Genomic DNA, 23,508 nt, shown 5'->3' on the forward strand with positions numbered 1-23,508 from the left:
GCTTGTTGGCTGTTGGTGAAGCACCCTCCAAGAGGAAAAAATGCTGAGAGAAGAAGGGAGCCACTTTTGAGATTTTAAGTATTTTTTCTCTGTTTATTTGCTAAGTTTTTCTGCATAGCTGCCTAGCTTGAGCATTTTCTGACTTGTTAAACTTGATTTCTGTATTAGTAGCTGTATTTAGAGCATAACCAAAAGCTGTTTGCTGAATTTCCTGTTTGCACTTAATTTTAAATCGTTTTTTTCTTAAAACTTGCATATTTTCTGTCCTTGACCTAGCACTCTTGTCTGGGGTCATTTACTGCACTGTTATAACTTGATATTACTTGTGAACCTCTGCTATCTCTGTAAAAAACAAAAAAAAAATCTTGCTTTTTTCCCACTTTTCTGAGAGTTAAAAAAGTTCAGTTACAGGCTTGCTGTTCCTGAACTGTTTGAAAGTTTCTGTGAGGCCATTTTTGCTTGGGCTGAAGGAGGGTCTCTCTGTTGATCAGTGGCAGTGACTAACATTGAGCAGCTTCCCTGCCCCCCGTAGAGGTGGTTACTGACGTGAAACTGTAGTTTTATTTTCCCTTTTGGGTCTATTCCTGCTTCTTTCCAGCCCCTGCTATCAAGCACGCTTTAAAGTGCTTTAGCGCGGAGTTGCCACTAGAGCAGCATCGGGCAGCCGTTAAACAAGGTTAAACTCTTTCTGGCTCCAGAAAGTCTGTTCTTCAATTTTTACCTTAGAACTGCTCTGTTAGGAACCTAAACAGTTTACACCTACACTAAAAAGTGCAGCACTAGTTCCAAATAGCTTTTTCTTCTCAAAAAGCTCAGCACTTGTCTTATAAGCATATCCCTTGTCTTATAAGCATTCTCTTTGCAGGTCAAGCACTCCTATATTATACAAATCTCTCACTAGCAAAACCCCCCAGAAGTGCCCACTTCCCTGCTAAGCCCACTACTTTTCTGTCTCATACCAACTCATAATTCTTTCTAGCATGTCGAAGGGTCAGATGCTGGCGTCCTCTCCTGCCCAGTTGGTGAATCTGGGAATTCTGAGACAATGTTACAATTGCCTCATGTACACGGACAACCCTCTCCTCCTCCCACGTAACACTAACACTTGTGAGAGATGCAGCTATTTAGCCAGACTGGAGGCTGAGCTCTCTCAACTCAGGACTGGCAAGACCAGGCAAGAGGAGAAGGCAACTACACACACCACAATACCAGTCTCACATAACTCAACCACACCACTGAATCAAACACATAAACACAATAAGACATACTCGGAGGCTCTGAGTAAAAATTTACCTAAACAGCAGAGGCCTCCAAAGCAGACACCCAAGCAACTGCAAACTCAATACACCACACAAACAACACATAAACAACAAAATCAGTGTGCAAAGCAGTCACTGCCCTTAAGGCCAAATACAACACCAAACATACTTGTCATAGGTGACTCCATAGTCAGACACACTGACGTCCCCGCCACCAGACTGAGTAAGGAGAAGGTCACAGTAAGCTGCCTGTCGGGCGCTAGAATCCGCCACATAACACAAGCACTCAGGTCTCTCAACAGCAGGTACAAGTACGACTCAGTCATTGTCCACGCTGGTGTCAACGACCTGAGACGTACCTCCTTGGACTACATGAAAAGAGACATTGAGGAGCTCTCTGATTTTGTAGCCCAGGCAGGTATGACCCTGACCTTGAGCAGTATCCTACCTTCACCTAGAATGATGCCACAATACAGTGATAAGATGATCAGCTTTAATAACTGGCTTAAATTCTGGTGTCATTCAAAGGGGATCCAATTTCTGTCTGCCTGGGATGACATGCTGGACAAGCCATGCTGCTTCGCAAGGGACGGCTTGCACCTGTCACCCCTAAGCTTCCGGATATTGGCAAAGGCTCTTGCCACCCCCATAGTGCCTTTTTTAGGCAAGGCTCAAATTCTAAACCTACCACCCTAGAACACAAAAAAGTAAAAAAACTAAGGGTAATGCTGCTCAATGCCAGAAGTCTCAATCTCAAGATGCACGCACTCGAGGCCCTTCTCAGTATGGAGAACATCGATGTCTGTGCTGTGACAGAAACCTGGTTCAAGGCTCCTGAGAGCACCCCAGCACTAGCAGGTTTCACCTCATATCATGCGTTCCCGCCCCAAAATCCGGACAACACCAAGAAAGGAGGGTGTCCATATTCATAAAGGACACCCACACCTCAAGGTTGGTGGCAACGCACGATGCATCGGAGACCATCCAGGTGCAATTAACCATAGGCAAGACTGCTCTGCAATTTGTAGCATGTTACAGGCCACCCTCTCAAACTCAGGAACCTCACATGGCCTTCCTGAAAACAATGGAGGGGATAAATGTATCTCCAAACACCATCATACTAGGTGACTTCAACTACCCTAATATAGACTGGGAACACTACTCAAGCCCAAACACTCTAGCCCAAAGGTTCCTGGAATTCATAAACTCAAATGCCATGGAACAACTAGTCACCATCCCCACAAGAGGAGAAAACATACTTGATCTCATCATCACGAACATGGGATCACAATGTTCAACACCGGAAGTATACCCCTCACTGGTGAGATCAGATCATAAACTAATCTCGCTGGAGGTCCTCATCCCGCCCGCACCTGAAATAAAAAAGACCACAGTGAAAAACTTCTCAAAAGCCGACTTCACACTTCTAAAAACTAGTGTGGTCTTCTTTAAGGCCCCTGAGCCAGTGGTAAACATTACTCAAACCGCTGAATCACTTACAAATGCCTTCTACCAGCACCTACAGGACTGCATGGATCAGGCAATCCCAAACAAAACTAAGACTCTTTGTACCAAAGGCAAGCGTCCAGTCTGGTGGACCCCAGCCATAAACAAGCTCTACAACAAAAGGAGGAAGCTACTACAAGATAGAGCAAAATCCTTGAAAGGTAAGACACCTTTGATCATTATAAGTAAAAACTAAGAGCTCTCATAAAATCATCCAAGGCAAATTTTGAGAAAAACCGCCAAGGACTCAAAAGACAATCATAAGGCCTTCTTTAGCTATGTTAGAAACCTAGGAGGAAACTCCCAGATATGCTCAGAATTAGTTCAAAATGATGTGAAGATTACTGTACCTACACACATTGCCAACATACTGGCTGACAGGTTCAGTGCAAACTTCTCCCTCCCCCAAAAGGAGAGATATCTATACCAGAGGATTGTAGCCCCCAAACATCTCCAACGCCCAGGTGAGAACTGCTCTCTCCAAAGCAAAAACACAGCATCCATGGGACCGGATGGTGTCCCCGGCTGTGTGCTCCACTTAACTCAATGAGGAATTAAACCCGCAGTTAGGACAGCTGTTTAATCTTAGCCTCACCTCAGGATACGCACTCAAGGAGTGGCGCACGGCGACTGTGGTCCCACTTCACAAGGGCGGTGCCTCCACCGACCCTGAAATTACCGTGCCATTAGCTTGACAAGCCTTATCTGCAAAGCCATGGAGAGGATCATAATGGAACTCATAAATAAAGACATAGGGAACTTGCAGACTTTGGATCCAACCCAGTTTGGCTTTGTCAAAGGCAGATCATGCCTTTTAAACTTGGTTGACTTTTTCGAGACAGTCACCAAGGCCATTGATGAGGGAAAGGCAGTCCATACAGCCTACCTTGACCTGGCAAAGGCCTTCGACACAATACCCCACTCAGGTATCATCGAAAAACTCATCAGCTTGAATGTAAACCCATACATTACAAGATGGGTTGCAAACTGGCTAAGTGACAGAACCCACAGGGTCAGAGTTGCTGGAGCCATGTCAGACTCAAAGCCTGTCACAAGTGGTGTCCCACAGGGCTCAGTCCTGGGTCCACTCTTGTTCGGCATCTACTTTTCTGAAGTACAAGCAAACACAGGAGGGTTATGGCTGACAAACTGGGCGCCATAGTCGAAAACACATCTGACACAGATATCCTTCAGAAGGGCCTCACAGAAACGGATAACTGGTGCCAGAGCCATGGCCTAAAGTTAAATGCCAAGAAATGCATAGTCATACCCTTCGGGAAAAACAAGGTTACCCCTAGCTACCATATAGGTGGCAATCCACTGAGCACAGAAGAAGTCTTCAGGGATCTGGGGACCCAGGTTGACAGTAGCCTTTCGTTTGACACTCATGTTGCTAAAGTGGTTAGGAAAACCTTCTACATTGCCCACCTGATCATGAAGGGATTCACATCTAGATGTACTCATCACTCATTAGACCTATGATTGAGTGCAATGCCCCATTCGGAATGTATCTGACCCGACACCTGCAGCAGCTGGAAAGGCCCCAAAAGTTCCTCACCAAAAGGATAAAGGGTCTCAAAAATATGTCTTATGCTGCCCGGCTGAAAGAACTCCAGCTCTATTCAGTCTCATACCGCTTGCTCAGAGGTGACCTGTGCCTGACCTATAAGGCCATGTCAAACCCTGATTTGATGAATATGCTTCACCTCAAAAAATCTAGATCCCTCAGAACCACAAGGGCGGGAGACTTAAACCTTGACACGGTTATTAATAGAACGTGCTGGAGGGACAGATTCATCACCCAGAGACTCCCTATGCTGTGGAACAAAATCCCAGTACATGTGAGGCAGAGCACCTCGCTGGCCTTGTTCAAGAGGAATCTTGACCAATGGATGGGGGATCGCAGATATACCCCAGGGATTACTTCAGTGTCACTGCTTGACAGAGGCACAGCAAAATAATAGGCATAGTTTTATTCAAACTAAAGGGGTGGCGAAAGCCAAATAACTATGGGCTAGGCTTATAAATGCCCTTGGGCAGATAGCCTAGTATGAACCTATGAACAACAAGGCACTGCCCCTTACCCAACCTCACGCCACCCAGACCCTAACCACAGAAGCATCAGACTATGCCTGGGGGGCACACATGGACAGCAGGTGTATTCAGGGCCACTGGAGCCCAAGTCACATGCATCTGCACATCAACCAGAAAGAGATGCTAGCTGTGCAGCATGCTCTGACAGCTTTCAGATCCCTACTCTCACCAGGACACCTGCTAATAAAAACAGACAACACCACAGTCGTGGTACATCAACAAGCAGGGGGATCCCACTCTTACCCACTCTGCATGCTAGACATGAACCTGTGGAACACGGCCTTGGACATGCAGGTACATCTCTAAGCTCAATTCCTGCCAGGCAAACAAAACTTACTGGCAGATGATTTAAGCAGAAATCTCCTAGGCTCACACGAGTGGCAACTAGAGCCACGCACCTTCAACCTTCTGATTCAGAAATGAGGGACACCAGAGGTGGATCTCTTTGCTCCCCCTGCAATCACCAGCTGAGAAGATTCTGCACCAGGACACCTCACAGCAGGGCCTGGAAAGTGGATGCCCTATCCTTCCAGTGGGTAAATCTCTCAATTTATGCCTTTCCCCCTCTGCCTCTCCTCTCAAGAGTTTTGCTCAAAATAAGACAGGACAGAACAAGGACAATTCTGATTGCCCTGGACTGGCCACACCAGCACTGGTACCCACTTCTGCAAAGTCTCTCACCGGTGCCACCCTGGCACCTTCACCAGAACCCAACCCTGCTCTCTCAGCAGGGGGGACAGATCTTGCATCCGCAACTGCAAACCCTAAATCTTGCAGCCTGGTTTATTACTTGAATTCTCCCCCAATAAGCAGCCTAAGCAAGCAGGTGCGGGACGTCATCCTTGAAGCCAGAAGACCCAGTACAAGGAAATCCTGTGCTGATAAGTGGAAAAGGTACTGCACCTGGATTCAGTCTAAAGGAGAGGACACAACTCTGCCCTCCCTTCCTCTAATCCTGGATTACCTAGCAGATCTACTCCACAGAGGCTTGTCCTTATCCTCCATTAAGATCCATGCCTCTGCCATTTCGGCTCATTACAACACTGAGCCACCTCTCTTCTCTCACCCTCTTATCAAACAATTCCTGAGAGGGGCAAACAACTTAAGGAGAGCACCCACCCCTGCTTGGGACCTTAACTTTGTACTGGAAAAGCTTACGCTACCCCCCCCCCCCCCTTGGGCCTGTAGCGTCAGCAGAGTTAAAATTCCTCTCTTGGAAAACAGCCTTGCTTCTGGCCATCACTTCAGCTAGAAGAGTGTCTGAGCTACAAGCACTTATGGCTGTGGAACCCTTCATTATTTTCCATGCTGACAGGGTCTCCCGCAGGACTAACCCTTCCTTTATGCCTAAAGTGGTGTCCAGTGTGGCTCTCAACCAATCTATCCTTTTGCCTACCTTCTTCCCTAATCCTGAAAATAAAGAGGGAAGGATCCTGCACTCCTTGGACTTGCACAGACAGCTCAGAATTCTACCTTGATAGGACTATGCCCTTCAGAAAATCTGACCAGTTACTAGTCACCTTTGCAACAGGGGCAGAGGGCAAGGCCATTTCAAAACAAACCATTTCCAAATGGATAGCACACTGCGTCTATTTCTGATACAAGCACCATGGAAAGCCAACCCCTCAGGGGGTCAGACCACATTCAACTAGGAGTACATCTACCTCTACAGCATTTCTCAAGGGAGTCCCTACCAGGGACATCCTGGAAGCTGCTATCTGGAGTTCTGTACACACCTTCACTAAAAATTACCACCTGCCTGTTTTTTCCAAATCCAGGGCAGGTTTTGCAACAGCAGTCCTGCAAGGCATTCTAGCCAGCCCTAACTCATCTTGACTGCGTCCTCCCTTCTTTAGCTTTGGGAATCTACCCCAAGTGTGATGACTGCAACAGTAAAAAACGAAGAACATACAGTTGTGTACACTTACCATAAATGTAGATGTTCGAGTTAATTCACTGTTGCTGTCCTGGTTTCCCTCCCTCCAGCCCCCTGGTTTTCTCTCTCTTTCTCTCTCTAAACTCTATATACCTTTTACTACCCCCCTTTTCAGGGGTATTGGTATTTGTATTTTTGTTTTACTGGTGGTGTTTTCCCCCACCATAACTTAGCTCCCTAGTGGGGGACTCCTGACATTTGGGGCAAGAAAAACTGATGTAATGGCGTCGGCTGCCTGTTTTTATACCCCTGACGACCTGACATCAGTCCGGGAGCGACAGCATCTGACACAGAAATACTAAGTCTCTGGTATTCGGGCCTACTGAGGGCGACCTGCAGGCAGATAACCCAAGTGTGATGACTGCAACAGTGAATACATTCGGACGTCTAAATTTATGGTAAGTGTACACAATTTTACTTTCTTCGATCTCTTTCTTTAGAAACTGAGATATCAGAGGAGTTGGGGGAAAGGGTGTACAGGAGACCGGAGGCCAGTTGTGTTGAAGAGCGTCTCTGGGTGATTCCCCCGGAGGGGGATCAGGGCAAAATAAATGCTGTGCTTGTTGTTCAAAGGGTATGCAAACAGATCGCAGCAAGGTTGGCCCCAGTGGTAGAAGGTCTTTTCCATTACTACAGGATTGAGACTCATGAGGCATCAGAATAGTTATGCTCAGCTTGTCCATCATTATCACATTGGAGCTTACCAGAATATGCATTGCCGTGAGAAAGCGGTTGGAAGAAATCACCCATTGCCAAACTCTGAGGGCTTTTCGACAAAATGGATAAGATTTGGTTCCTCATTTGTTGATGTACCAGACTACCGACATGTTGTCCATCTGAATTGCCACTGTTCCCAAGGGACAGGCATCTTGAAATGCTTGCAACGCTAAGAGCACTGCCCTCATCTCTAAAATATTGATGTGCAAATTGGCCTCCAGTTGGGACTAAGCGCCTTGGATTGTTCTTCCTAGATAATGCCCCCCACACTATTTGGGAAGCATCTGTGGTCACTATGGCTTGGGGCTGTGGAAGGAGGAAAGGACGGGCCGAAAGGATGCCATTGGAATGGAGCCATCAAAACAGGTTTTGTTTGCAGCGATTGGAGTTCAAGATGTGAAGTGACATCGGCTGATTCAATAACGAATATTGGGAGGCCAGAAGCCATTGGAGAATCCACATGTAATATCGGCCAAGGGAACTAGAGTAATGGAGGCTGCCATGGAGTCTAGCGCCTGTAAGATGAGTCTGGCTGGAACACTTCTGTTATGAATAGTGTGGTTTACTTGTGATCTGATCTTTTGGAGCCTTTCTACTGGGAGTGAAGCGGTTCCCATAATTGTGTTTAACAGAGGTCCAATAATTCCAGCTGTTGTGTAGGTTGCAGATTTGACTTTTCGTAATTTATTGTAATGCCTAATGAAGTGCAAAGATGTAGGGTGTAATCCCTTGCCCTTACGAGTTGATGCTTCGTGGTAGTGGTAAGGAGCCAGTCATCGAGATAAGGAAAACTTCGAAATCCCAACAATCTGAGATGAGCTGCTACCACTGCCATGAATTTGGTAAATACCGTGGAGGTAGTGGTGAGACTAAAGGGCAGTGCTCTGAACTGACAGTGACCGTCTCCTAGCTGGAAATGCAGGAATCTTCTGGAGCGTTTGTCCATTTAAATATGGTAATACAAAATCATCTTTTTTTCCAAGAAAGGAAGTATTGACTGTACCGAGACCATCCAGAACTTGGTTTGCTGAACTGACTTGTTGAACTGGCTGATATCCAAAATGGGTCTCCAGTCCCCTGGTGTTTTGGGCACTAAAATGAAACTTGAGTAAAACCTGAATCCTCTCTGGTCTGGTGGGGCTTCTTGGATGACTCTCTTTTTGAGCAGTTTTTGAATTTCTACAACTGCTGCTTCCCTGTAACTGAGTGGAATGTCCAGGAATATTTTTTTGTGTTTTTGGATTCGTCGAAAGGGGAATGATGTAGCCTCTGGAAATGATCCCCTGCACCCATTTATCTGATGTCAGTTGTAGCCAGGCAAATTAGCGCAGGGATAATCATCCCCTGACTGCCTCCAGAGGAAGGCAGTTGGGCCTCCATTCAGGAGTACTGGTAGGAGATACCAGAGAAGGAATCTCTGGACCCCTGTTTCTGTGGGCCACTTCTGCCTTTAGAACAGCGTCCATTCGTACTTCCCCCTCTGCCCCAGTAGAAGTCCTTGCCATGTGAGTCCTGGAAAGGCCCTTGCGACTTTTTGAACCATAGCCTCCCACTTCTTTGGTTCCTAGAGTTGGGCCGTTGAGGAGTGGAGTAGCATACTCCTATGGCAGAAAGAGTCTTCCCATCTTTCTCACATCTGGCCAGTGTATCTTTTATCTTGGGTCCAAATAGGGATGATCCGTCAAACAGAGCATTGACTAACGAATATTTAAATGGCTCCGCAAAGCCACACAAGCACATCCAGGCGTGTCTGCTGATGGCTATGCCTGAACCTGCTGCTCTTGTCGTCCCTTCAGCTGGGAGGGCAATTAGCCTCATGGATGAGATAGAAATCAATTCAAGGTTGGCGAGCTGAGAGGTAACCTTGTCTCAGACAGCTTCGGCTACTGCTCCTCTTTAATCAGATCTCAATGCAACCTGGTAAAGTGCACCATATAGCTCAAAGATCTGAGAGCAAAGGTCAGTGAAGCGTAAATGTGCTTTCCAAACCTATCCATAGTCCTAGACTCCTTGTTAGGAGGATGGATAGTAGGACTTTCCTCTGCAATTTCCTTTTTTGTGGTTGCTGCTATCAGCATGGCATCTACAGAGATACCCGTAACGCAGTTCTGCATGTCCTAAGGGGCAGATAGGATCTTTTCAGGCCCCTTCGGGATCAGCTCGATGGAGTCAAGAACTTTCCAGGTCCGCTGAGCGGTCAGTTTAATAAGCTCGTCAGAGGGTGGAGAGATCCAAGAGATAGAGGGCTGAGCACAAAAAGCCTCCAGGTATACCGATTCCTCCGAGGGAGGCTGGAGGGAAGTCCAGCCACCCCTCTGTTTCAGGATTTCCAGGATGTCCCTGAAGGAAGCATCATCAGCGAGTGACCTGGGGTAACCTTCCCCTAAATCAGAACCGGTATCCTCTGTGAAGGCTCCTCCGGGGAGTCTAAGTGCTTCCTCTTACACTTTTTCTTCGAAGGTACTTCCTCATTGGGATGTTCCGGGGAAGTATCCAAAGAAAAAAACACCAAGGTGGATCACTCCTGAGGCTTTTGGGCCCCCTGTACCAGGGATGAGGCTGGTGGAAGTTCCAGACGAGGAAATACAGATGATGTTTGGCCTGACAGGGCTGGCAAGGACTGTGAATCCACAATTGACACCCCCCCCCCCCCATAGAGGAATTGAGTCCCGTAACCGAAATAGACTCCTTTAGAACCGTGGTCCAATCCTGCACCAAGGAAGCCACCTCAGAAGCAGAAACCTAGGTTGACCCCATGAATGCCAAGGCAGTGAGAGGCTTGGAAGGCTCTGAAATCAAAGTCGAACCCTGCCCTTCAGATCCAGAGACGAAGCATCGACTCCATGAGGTCTTCGGTTCCGACAAACCTGAAGAACTCAAGGCAATTCTCTGTTCCAGAGAAGAGACTCTAACCGGAACCGAGGCAGTCAGAGCTGGGCAGGTCGGTGCCAGGGGCTCCAAAGGCTCAGCTGGAGTTGGAGGAGGAATGTGTGATGATGTCAAAGGAGGACTGGTTTCAGAGCCGAGTTGGCTGGGAACTGAAGATGGAGATAATCCCCTTGCCGTCAAGAGCTGGTCAACCAGTCTCATGATGTCCGATTCTGAGAGACTGTTAGTGGACCGAACGGACAATGCCATAGAAGACCTAGGTGGTCTCAGTTCCATGAATGGGCTTGGTAGTCTGGTACTAAAGCTGCAGGTGTCTGTTCCGTAGCAATGCATGGTGCTGAATCATTCTTGCCTATTGGTGCTGTCGACATCATAGGCTGCTTGGTCAGTTTTGTAGATGCTTCTGCGGAACTGTCCAGAACTGAATGAGATTGTTTCTTTGGTTTACAAGATGAGGAAGAAGAGGATGATGAGCTGGCTTCAGTTCTCGCACCAGATATGGCATCCTCAAAGTCTCCCTTTAACAAACCTTTCAGTATTAATTTGTTTCTCTGCTCAGTCAAGGTCCTGGCGAAGAAACCATGACAAATGGAACAATCGTCCTGATGGTGGACAGCGCCTAAACAGTATACGCAGCAGACTTGCCCATCTGAATTGGATGTGTCTCTCTCACATTTTTGGCAGCTCATGAAACCAGAGGTGCCCTTGGAAGATTTATCAGCCATGCTAGATTAACAAGGCCTAGTGCTGACAGGACACACACACATACGGAAAAGGGGAGAAAAAGACTTATTTTATATAGATAGAAAAGAAGGGAAAAAGGTACCAACAGTGGTAACCAGAATTACCTTAAAGGTAAAGAAAAGGAGATGATAGTACCAACAATGGTACGTAAAGGGAACTACCCAACGGTATAGGCAAGGGAAAGAAAAGGATCACTGACATGTGCAGAAAGGAGAGGAGCGGGTAGAAGGGAAAGCACCTAAGTAGAGAAAAAAGTAGAATATATGAAGAAAAAAATAGAAAAAAACTTAACTGCCAAAGCTCGAGAGAGGTTGGACGTGTCTGACACATGAAGTGGCAAACAAGATCTGAGGTAGTTTAAAAAGGAGCATTATGGGTAGAGCCAAGCTCAAGACTTTTGGGAGGCGTGAGCTGAAGTAAACAGACAAGTCGGTTCCAAGGCTCATAACTGAGCCCACAGTCAAGGATTATGTGAAGATTGACATCAGATCATACTGATGATCTTCGTGTTTCACTGTTGCAGTCATTACATTTGTGTTATCCCTGCCAGGGTAGCCCTCATTTGGCCCGAATACCAGAGGCTTAGTATTTCTGTGTCGGTTGCGGTTTCTTTAGGACTGACATCAGGTCGTCAGTAGTGTAAAGTAAGGCAGCCAATGCCATTACATCAGTCTTTCTTGTAGAGGAGCCCGAAACAGAAGCAGTTTGCACAAGTGCTGGTCGGCCGCTACCTGAATTTTCAGTTTCCGAATTGAAGTTGAAGTCTTCTAAAGCTAAGTCCCCCGTTGGGGATCCTTTTTCTTGCTCTAACCGATGTCAGAAAAAGTTAACAATTGTCTCAGCTGTGTAAAGCAAATACTACACCAAGACTTTCGTTCTTACTGCGTCAGTTGCTTAAGCCCAGACTACGACATCCCCCACTGTCGCTTTTGTACTTTGTTCAACGCCAGAACTATACGTCGTCGGGCCCTTATTGTAGCTAGATATTTTCGCTCTCAGTCCTCCATTTCCTATATGTCTTCGGTAAGTCATCCAACAGCAGATCTTCCGAAAAAACATAAGGATAAAGACAGAGACAGACCACACAGGTCCAAACCTACCGACGACGCTTCCGTTAAGCTAGTCGTCAGCTCTGTGGTCCTCAGTGAGGCGCTTTTGCAGCCCCTGATGCTTCCTTCTGTGGATTCATAGGCTGCTACCGAGACCCTTTCGGAGTCCGGTATGCCGCAAAACCTTTTGACTAAGGATCCTGTGGTTGTCTCTACCTTGGATGGGTCTGGAGCCGCTTAGCAGGCACCGGCTTCCGAGGAAGTACTTTGCACTACCGATTCTCGACACCGATGAATTCTTTCGCATCTACTGTTCTTTCGAAAACTACCAAGTTTCTAAGGCCCAGGGTTCAAACCACTCCCAAGAAACTGACAATTCCATCTCGGGCACCCAGTTCCTTGCCTCAGTCTCAAATGCTTAAAATGACAGAAGACTTTAGAATGCTGATCAGGGGAAGCTAGGCTACCCCTTCCAAAAGAAAAAGAGATTTGTCCCCAGTAGTTTTATCTGAACAGGAGTCAGATGACTGGGAATATGACGACATGCAACCCCTCTCTGCTTATGAGGATTCTGATGCAGAGGAATCCATTCCTTCAGCCACTCCACCAGAGGATTTATCCTTTGGGGAAACCCTTCATACTTTAAGGGAACATTTCCAATGGGAATGTCAGGACTATCCTCAGTCTAAAAAGAGACTCAGGGAATTCTTAGATCTTCCACAGCACAGACCCTTGGACATTCCTCCTGTCCTGGATGTTGTGGATGATGTTTTCATGGAATCTAGTTTGACTCCTGACACCCTCCCTCCTGCTCCCAGGAAACCTGACAGGTATTCAGAGTCCCTGACTCTCTCAAATTTCTTTTCAAAAATCCTACTGCTGACCCTGAAGTTATCTCTCAAGGCCCTAAAGGAATTAAAGCAACTTCTGCTTAGAATCCCACACCCTCAGATAGATATTCACGAGCATTAGACAGATGGGGTAAAAAAAGTATAAACGTCTGCTGCTATGGCTATTAGAGTACTAAATTGTCAGTTCTATATGCTAAAATTTCAGCAGCATACCATGGAACTCCTCAAACAAAAAATATCATCTTTTCCTTCTTGTGCAGAAAATAAAGAGTTACAAGAGTTAATGCATTCTGCAAGTCAAGTAACTAAGCACAACTTACACTGTGGTTTTAATGCCCTAGAAGCATCTTGCAGGGCAGCAGTCATCGGTTCTGTCCTTAGGCATGCTTGGCTTAAGGAACAGCCCTTGCCAGACCATGCCAAATCTAAACTATTGGATGCACCCTTGCACAAAGACAACTTATTTGGCACAAAGGCAGAGGAGGTCTTTAAAAAGATGGAAGAAAAATTAAATCTATGCAGAAAGTTAAGGATTTCCTGCAGGTCCAACGACCCAGGTTCAGTAGGCATTGCCCCTCCAAGCACTGGTCCTTTCCTGCCCCCTCCAGGTCAGTTCACCCAGACCCCAGGGAAGCAGACCCCCAGACAACAGCAACAGGGAACGCAGAGGTCAAAGCAGTGGAGTACCGCCACTTCTAAACCAGAGAGTGTGCAAAGCCACCCCCTCATGGTAAGAACTCACAATGACTCTACACTTCCACCTGCACTTGCCCCTGGGAGGAAAACTCCTTCCATGCAAGCACCTGGGCCATCATTACCAACAACCGCTGGGGTCCTCAACATAGTGTCTCAGGGATACATATTTTCTTTCCACATTCTACCAACCCCAAAAGCGTTCCCAGATCTTCCCCCAATCCAGTGGGCAGAGGCCAAAAAGAAAGTCCTTTCCCTGCTCTCTATGAGGGCAACAGAGCATGTTCCCAAAGAACAGATAGGCCAAGATTTCCACTCAAGGCTCTTCCTGATACCTAGAAAAGAGGGCACCTGGCGCCCCATCCTCGATCTATCCATTCTAGACACCTCCCTGGTGATACCAAAATTCAAAATGCTCACCCTCCAGCAACTACTACCTATGCTCTCCAAGGATGCTTGGCTAGCCACCCTAGACCTAAAAGAGGCCTACCTGCACATCTCAATCAGGGAATCATGCAAGAAATATCTATGTTTCAGGGCAGGATAACTGCACTTTCAGTTCTCTGCGCTTCCCTTTGGCTTATCTACTGCTCCCAGAGTTTTCACAAAATGTCTGGCTCCCCGCCATTGCATTTTGCAGGCAAAGAAATAATAAAATTTACCCATACTTAGACGACTGCCTAATTCAGGCAGACAGGAAAAGCTGCTCAAGCACCTGGCCTTTGTAAAGGACCTACTGACCTCCCTAGGGTACACTATTAATAAAAAGAAATCCAAACTAATACCCACCCAAAAAATTATATTCCTGGGAGCAAGCCTGGACACAGCATCCTAGATGGCATTCCTTACACCAGAAAAGCAACCTTTCCTGACCTGACAGCCTATTTCTCTCAACTAGCTACCAGACCCCAGTTATCAGCAAGGAAAATCCTGCAAGCTCTGGGGCTTCTTGCATTCTACTCATTCCATATGCTAGACTGCATATGAGGAAACTTCAGTGGTACCTAAAAACCCTTTGGTGTCAACACTGTCAAGACCTGGAAACTCTTATACCAATGATACTTTGTCTAAGGAAAGATTTTCTTTGGTGGGCAGCAGCATGCTACCACAACAAGGGACTACCCTTCTCACAGCCCCACGCCACCCAGACCCTCACCACAGACGCATCAGACTATGCCTGGGGTGCACACCTGGATGGCAGGTGCATACAGGGCCAATGTAGCCCACTTCAAATACATCTGCACATCAACCAAAAACAGATGTTAGTTGTCCAGCACACATTGACAGCTTTCAGACCCCTTCTCTTCCCGGGAGCTCTACTGATCAAAGCAGACAACACCACTGTGATGTGGTATATCAGCAAGCAGGGAGGGACACACTCCTACCCTCTGTGCAAGCTCGCCATGACCCTTTGGCACACAGCTTGCCTCAGCCATGCAACTACACCTGTTAGCACAATTCATGCCAGGCTCTCTAAACTCTCTAGCAGACAACTTAAGCAGAAATCTTCTGGACCCAAATGAGTGGCAGCTAGACCAAAGAACCTTCACCCTTATAACTCAGAAATGGGGCACCCCCGAAGGTCGACCTCTTTGCTTGCCACTCCAACTGTCAGCTCAGCAAGTTCTGCACCAGGGAGCCTCACCGTAGGGCTTGGAAAGTGGATACTCTATCCTTCCAGTGGGTCAACCTCTCAGTCTATGCATTTCTCTCACTACCTCTCATTAACAGGGTACTGCTCAAAATAAGGGAGGAAAACCAAGGACAATACTGATGCTCCAGACTGGCCACGCCAGCACTGGCACCCACTGCTGCACATCCTGTCACCTCTGCCACCATGGCATCTCCCTCAGATCCCAACACTCCTGACCCAGAGGGAAGGAGAATTCATGCATCCCCAGTTGCAGACCCTCAGTCTGGCAGCCTGTTTTATTCCCTGACCACTGTACAAGCTGCCAATCTCAGCAAACGGGTTCTAGATGTTATACGTGAGGCCAGACGCCCAAGCACTAGAAAGTCTTATGCTGACAAATGGAAAATGTTCTGCACCTGGATCCAGGCTAAGGGAGCCGATACGGCACAGCCCTCCCTACCTCTCATCCTGGATTACCTAGCTGATCTACTACACAGTGGTCTATCCTTTTCCTCTATTAAAATTTCATGCCTCTGCTATCTCTGCTCATTTTAGTACTGAGCAACCTCTTTTCTCACACCCTTTCATCAAACAGTTCCTAAGAGGGGCTAGCAACTTGAGGCCACCCAGAAGAGCTGGGGACCTAAACTTTGTGTTAGAGAAACTCACCCTGCTCCCCTTTAAACCAGCAGCTTCAGCAGAATTAACATTTCTCTCATGGAAGACAGAGTTGCTTCTGGCCATCACTTCAGCAAGAAGAGTATCCGAGCTACAAGCACTAATGCCTGTAGAGCCCTTCATCATTTTCCATGCTGACAAGGGTCTCCCTCAGGACTAACCCATCCTTCATGCCAAAAGTGGTGTCCAGTGTGGCTCTCAGCCAATTTATTCATTTACCCACCTTTTTCCCTAACCCAAAAAACAAGGGGGAAAGGATACTGCACTTTCTAGATGTGCACAGACAGCTCAGATTCTATCTAGCCAGGACTAAATTATTTAGAAAGACTGATCAGTTGTTAGTCAGCTTTGTTGCAGGAGCAGAGTGCAAAGCCATATCCAAACAAACCATTTCCAAATGGATAGCACACTTTATCCATTTCTGCTACAAGCAACATGGGAAACCTCCCCCTAAGGGGGTCAGGACACACTCTGCCAGACCAACCTCCACCTCTGCAGCTTTCCTCAGAGGGGTCCCTACCAGGGACATCCTGGAGGCTGCAACATGGACATCTGTTAATACCTTCACCAAGCATTACCACCTGCCTATCTTCTCCAAATCCAGGGCATCCTAGCCAGACCCCAGTCTTCTTGACTGCCTCCACCCTTTTCTTCAGCTTTGGGAATCAACCTAAATGTGATGACTTCAACAACGAAACATGAAGAATATAGTACAGTTGTGTACACTTAACATAAATGTAGATGTTCAAGTGTATTCACTGTTGCAGACCTGGTTTCCCTCCCTCCAACCCCCTTTTCTCTCTCTCTCTCCTTACAAGGAACTTTTTGGTATTTACTTTCTACTGGTGGGGTTCTTCCACCATATCCTAGCTCCCTCTTGGGGGCTCCTGACAGGGCAAGAAAAACTGATGTAATGGCATCGGCTGCCTTACTTTATACTACTGACGACCTGACGTCAGTCCTGAAGCTACAGCAATCTACGCAGAAATACTAAGCCCCTGGTATTTGGGCCTACTAAGGGCTACCCTGGCAGGGATAACCCAAATGTGATGACTGCAACAGTGAATACACTCAAACATCTACATTTATTGTAAGTGTACACAGCTGTACTTTTTAAATACCTGTATACTTGTAACTGCTGTGGAGTCGAACTATCCCAGTGCAATAAATAAATGACTTACGGGGAAAGCGGCCTCAGTGCAAGCCCTGAGGTGACACAGAATTTGCCCATGAGTAAAACTACATGTGATGTGACGATATATCATCTGTGTGAAGAAGTATTTAAATTTCGTCAGGTCATCCTTTAGTTGGAGATTTGCCTTTGAGTAGTATCTGAAGATGGAGAGGTATGAAGTAATGTATTTCTTGCACTCAGATGTTAATGCGCAGTGGTCAGATTTGACCAGTGATTTGGTAACTATAGATGCAGAGCAGAGGGAGGCTAGGTTGACGAGAACAAAGTCTTAATGTTTTTGAGTTTCTAAATGAAGTTTGGGCTCTTTGGTCTAAGGAGCCACTTATTCGTGGTAATATAGGTTCCCTACTATATGATGGGATAGTTAAAGTCACTCAAGAAGACTGTGTTGATCTGTTTAGGAGGATGTCTGTTTGTGTAGATATGTCTTATGGTTTGCTAAGATCACGTTGAGGGTATAGAAGTTCGCAATAGTACAGCACTGGGTTTTGTTTATCATGAGAAAGATGTGGAGGAGTTCAAGGTCATTGTCCTGCATTGAGTCTTGAGGTGAACAGTTTCTTAGGATCACAGATGCACCCTCTCCAGCTACATTTTTCAGTTCAGCATTTGGTCTGAAGGAGTGGTAGGCATTTAACCCTGTACTGCAGAGATGCTATTACTGTTGTGAAATATATATATATATATATATACACACACACACACATATATATATATATATAGAGAGAGAGAGAGATAGATAGATATATGTATGTGTGTGTATATATATATATATATATATATATATATATATATATATATATATATATAGATATATATATATATATATATATATATATATATATATAGATAGATAGATAGATATGTATCTCTTTCCCAAAGTTAGGAATGCCTGTAAGGAATGCAGCTTTTTATTAAGGCTTCAGTGCAACCTTAATATTGTTTTGATGTTATTTGACTGTGTAGGTAATTTGGGGAGTCTTTATTTTATTTATTTAATTAACATTTGTTAACCAGTAAAGTCCGACTTGGAACAAAGCCAATTTTCAGCGGAGGCCCGGGGAGAAATGCTCCAGAAGCATGTCTTTCTAATGTGGGAGGAAACACGAGCACCCGGAGGAAACCCACACAGACACAGGGGGGACATGCAGACTCCACAGAGAAGGCACCCCAGCCGAGAATCGAACCAGAGAACCTCTTGCTGTGAGGTGACAACGCTACCTCTGCACCACTGCGAGTCTTTCCTTATCTAAAAAGGTATTATGAGGAAGGAAAAAGTCTTGACTAATTTATACATACCATGAGGAGAGAGAAATACAGATCATCCCTAACAAAGCAGCTGGGATTGTCAATCACAGCCTCTATTCATTCATTTTTGTTTGTTAACGTTGGATAGTCTGACTGAACCGTTTTCAGCTGAGGCACTGGAAAATAATGTCTGTTGTGGAAAAAAAATACTTTCAGTTGCATGTAATACAGTACCATACTTAATATAGAATAGTACAAAAATTTAATGCATTTAGCTGGAAATAAAACAAAAAGTTATAGAGTTTTTGAGCTAGTGTATAGAAGATATTAGTCTTGTTAATGGGATACTCATTTGAAAGGCAGGAGGCAAGTTGCTTTGGAGGAAGAGATACCTTAATTTAGAGTTTTCTTGAGAGAAATAAGATAAATTGAGAAAGACAAAGTTAAATTATTGTAGAAAATATTTCAGAATATACAGGATAATTAGATCCGAATGTATAGATGTATGGTATGAGATCAGTTAATATGTGAAATGTATATGCAACTCCTACTAAATACAGTGGCAGTTTCACCTCAGAGAGTGACATAGCTTTTATTGTTTAGAACTGGTTTTCAGTCTTATTTCTTGCAAGTTCAGTAGATTGGCTACAGATACTAAGTAGAGCGGCTCACCATAACGATTATTGGTTTTAGTTATTTGTAGTTAATTTTGATTTGAGGATCTTAGTGGTTTACCCCATTTTATATGTTTAAACCAGTCTTTGTAATGGGGGCATTTGTTAGGTTTGCTGAGAATACTGCAGGTTTGCAGGTTATTTTCAATTGAGCTAGATTTGTGGTTTTGTAGTCCTAGCCTGTTTAACTTTTCCATAGTGACACAGTGATGTGTTGCTTGGAACATTTGCAGCAGATGTAGCAATGTTATTGTGCATTTGTTCCAGTATGTGTGAGTGAATATTAATATTAGTGTTGATGGAGCATGTAGTAGTTGAGAGATTAGGAGGGTGGAGCTATTTGCTGCCGTTGCTTGTTATTCTGATATCAGATTATCTTCGTATTCTTATCTTGGCCTATTCTTCCTTTTATCTGCTCTCTCTCTCTGTCTCTCCAACTAAAGAAGTTAAGAAGGTGTCTACCTCCTTCTAATTATCACAGCCAAATTACTATTCCATCACTACTTCTGTTTCATTTTGTAAATCACTCCAACCTGTTGTATGCACCACTCTTTTGTCCATAAAGTCTCAATACAAGGTTTGTTAATTAAATGTTTTGAATATCAATACAAATTTTATTATACTGATTATTGTCTTATGTATACAGTGAAACTGCACTATAAAATTTGTTGTTGTAAATGTCGATTGCCTTAAATATGATCTCTTAGAGCCTTTCTCCCCAGACCTCCGCTGAAACAGGGCACCTGTGCCCATCTGGACTTTCATGGTAAACAAATGTTAATAAATATGAATAAACAAATAAATAGTTTGTGTTTCTGCTTCTGCATACTTTAGTATGGTGGTTCTGCTTTATCCAGTTTATACTCACCTTTTCATGGTGCACAGAAACACTACTTTAATGAAGCTTTCCATTGCTGTACAAGAACAGTGTTTTATAGCCATTTCTATGAACTGTAGCATTGGCCCATTTTTCTTTTGTGCTTGCTTCTTTTACTTCACTTTATTTTTGGCTTTATATATTTATTGATTGATTGCATCTGTTTTATTATCTTGTTTTTTTTAATCCTTTTTGTTAAATCTTTTGATTTGCTAGAAAAATATGGGAAAACCTAATGACTTCTTTAGGACCCATTCCTGTTTCAGCAAGTCTTTTCTATCTTGCCGTCTTTCTGCTTCAAGGCTGCATTATTTGTCCCATGATTTATTTTAGTATCTTTAAATTCTTCCTGTCTAGCTAGTATCATCAGAATAGTGTAGTCATCTGTGTGGACTCATTGTTTTGTCTTGCACTCCTGAATTTTTGTATTTTATACTGTACGTTGGGGGTGGGGGTGCGGGGGGGCTGTTTAACATGTGTATTATGTGTTGGAATTTAGCTTGTGGTCCTGTTGTGGCTTCACATGTCATCATCTTCTCTTGCCCTATATAAAAGTAGTATTTTTCATCTATCACCAGTGGCAATACTTAGGGCTGTAGCATGTTTATTGTATCTGTCCACCTCTTTCAGTAACTGCTTGTGTTATTATAGCCTATATGAAATGTTTGCAGGTTAGGGATTTCAACTGACGTCAAATTTTCTAGGATAACTTGGTAAGCACTTACTTTGTCTCCGGTAGTCTTGTAATATGCCTTTTTCTCTTGGGTACAACCTGCTAGTTAAGTCTGTTTTGAATGCCTCTGTGTTTTCTTTTGGTTGCAGTCATCTTTTATAGTTTTTCCTCATCTGTTAGTATGAAAGTGTGCTTGTGATTGCTCAGAGAAATACCATTAGCTTTAACAGTCTGCGTAATGTTTCCTTTTGAATTCTACAGTGTCAGGTCTTGTGGCTTTGAAAGCAGATAGGCCATTATGTTTGAGATGGCAGAGCAAACCCCCCAAAATGGAACAGTATTTTAATAATGGAGTGCATGACTGCATGCCATAACAGCATCAAAGCTTTTTGAAGGTGTACAGCAAAAACACTCAGGCCCAGACATCTTCAGATGTTTGCAGTTGATTTTACTGAGTTTCTCATCTACCAATGATCAGTAGACATCTCCACAGCACAGAACTGCTAAAGCAGGAGTGGGTGAAAGCTGCACAATTCATGAAAAACATTTCTAGATTTTGCTTCTTGATTCGCCCGTGGCTGTCTGTCCTGCTGTCATGTTAAAGACTGTATAGGGAGAATTATTACTAGTGTTAGTGCAGGTTGTCCTTGGAGTGCAACCACAGTATGGTACTTGATCTTTGGATCTTGTACTAGAAAAGGCCTTCATGCTAATTAAGACAGCTAGAGGAGCTTCAATTTGTTTTACTCTTGGATAATGTTTTAGTGTCACATCTTTTTGGCAAACGTCACGTCAGCAATGGTACATGCGGGATATTATTTTTAAAAACTACTGATTCTGCCTGTTCATCTCAGTCCTGGCATGGCCTTTTCCTTCCTCCTCAAAATTCTGACAGTGCATGCCGTAGATTTTGCTTGGGAAGCTAGTCTCATCTGTTATTCTTCAGGGTATCTGGTCAATGCAGTAGTATGCTCCAGTCAGTGCAGTAGTATGCTGCCATTGTCAAAGTGCAGGCCCTAAGCAGTAGTTTCCATGCTTGCAGACATTATATAAGAATCTGCTTTCAGTTACCCCAGAAGTCAGCACAAACAATATACCTGTGATGTGTATTAGTTATTGACAAGTGCCTACCTTCTCTGCAGTGAAGTAGTAGATCTCTGGAGTAGCACTTGAGTGTATAGCATTACATTATGGATTCCCTGTGAATCCCAACTTTTAGAGCCTTTGTATTCAAGTTAAAGTTGCATTTCCCTGTATTTAGTAACCATTGACTAATTGCATACTCAGTTTCTGCAAACTACACATTATAATTTGTTTTTCACATTTTTTTGTAATTTTCTACTTGTTATAATGGCTTGTTCTCATATTCTCTTATTGGCTGTTGCCATTGGTCTTCTGTGTCATGGTTGAAAAGGGTCCCTAGACCAGTTTGCTTCTACAATAACAGTGAAGTAAATAAGCATTCAGTAACGATGAGAATGCGTGTATCACAAGTAATGATTTTGTTCTCCCATTAAAACAGCAGGAAAGATAAGGAACTGGTGGAAATGACCATTTGGCAGATTCTTTAAGCAGGTCCTCATTGTCTCATTATCTTACAGACCCCTTGCTGATAAGATAATTTTGTGCTGAGTATTTATTGCAGCATTGTTTCGGAGGAGCCATTAATAAAACATGTTCTACAGTTGTATCTGTTTCCTGACTGTTTAAATGATGTTCCATTTGTTATGTTTAGTGGTGCATTAGATTATTAAAACTCTTCAGCAGCCTACAATAACGGTTCTTATATTTCTTGGTAATGGGGGGATTGTACTGCCTTCTTCACTTTCTATTTCTGTTTGCAGAGACAACGTACTGAACCACTGGTGCTAAACAGACTCAAAAGAGGGTGTTCAACTTTTTCATTTTCTAGTTTGTATTTGTCATAGCATGACTGACAAAAGCTGTCTCTCTTTTTTTTTAGTCTTTCCCTTGCATCTAGTGCTGTGTTAGTCTTTTGGTTTTTGCACACAGATTTACTTTTTGTTGAATGGTCTTTTGCCTTGCAGGTGTCACTTAACTGTCAGTGTGCTGCTTCTGTAGGGACAATAGTGCTGAGTGCTTTGCTTGCTGTACTGTTCTGTACTTAGCAGTGTGACAGCTTTTATTGTATTCTGCTTGACTAATCAGACAGTACAGCATCTTTTGCTGAATTAAGTTGAAGTTTGTTTAACATGCAGTGGCCTTTTGGGAAATAATTCGTGATTTAAGGGAATGAGAGCGATGTAGCGCCCTACTTAATAGGGTATAGGGTGTTTAACCTGTGAGGAAATTCCATTCCGAGTGCTGCTGTATTTTGTAAAAGTTGTCTGAAGATAAGAATTAAGAAAAGTTCATTTAAACTAAAACCTTGTGTCCTGCTTAACGAAGTAGTGTTGCAGTCTTCTCCATGAACATCATAAACTCTACCCCTTTGTTTATAAGTAGACTGACTAACTTTTCTTTTTCTTGTCACTGGAGAAACTAGACCAACTTACTGACTGTGGTTGTTTTAAACCCATTGGACATAGATTTTGTTTGTAGGTGTGCACTGTGTGCCCTGCTTAGTAGTTTGTGATCTGAGCTGAGTACAGTCTAAATACTGTTTTCACTTGGATTACTCAATCTTAAGGCATCTGTGTTGGTTGAAGCCACAGCTGTTGTACTAATAATTTTGCAAAAAAACATATGTCATTTGCACAGAAGTTTTTGTTAGTAGTCTGTTCTTTTTACCTTGGTAACCCTTGCTTTACTTGTGTGCAGAATATTAAGAC

At 44.3% G+C, this 23,508-nt stretch overlaps 1 protein-coding gene across 3 annotated transcripts in view; it reads left to right on the forward strand.

Annotated features, from left to right (window-relative positions):
* Positions 1 to 23,508, forward strand: part of AKAP11 (A-kinase anchoring protein 11) — a 1,036,012-nt gene that overhangs the window by 1,011,300 nt on the left and 1,204 nt on the right. The gene's annotated exons all lie outside the window — the stretch shown is intronic.

This window comes from Protopterus annectens, chromosome 5.part0 (assembly GCF_019279795.1).
Source record: "Protopterus annectens isolate FY-2018-M chromosome 5.part0, PAN1.0, whole genome shotgun sequence".
NCBI classification, from domain to species: Eukaryota; Metazoa; Chordata; order Ceratodontiformes; family Protopteridae; genus Protopterus; species Protopterus annectens.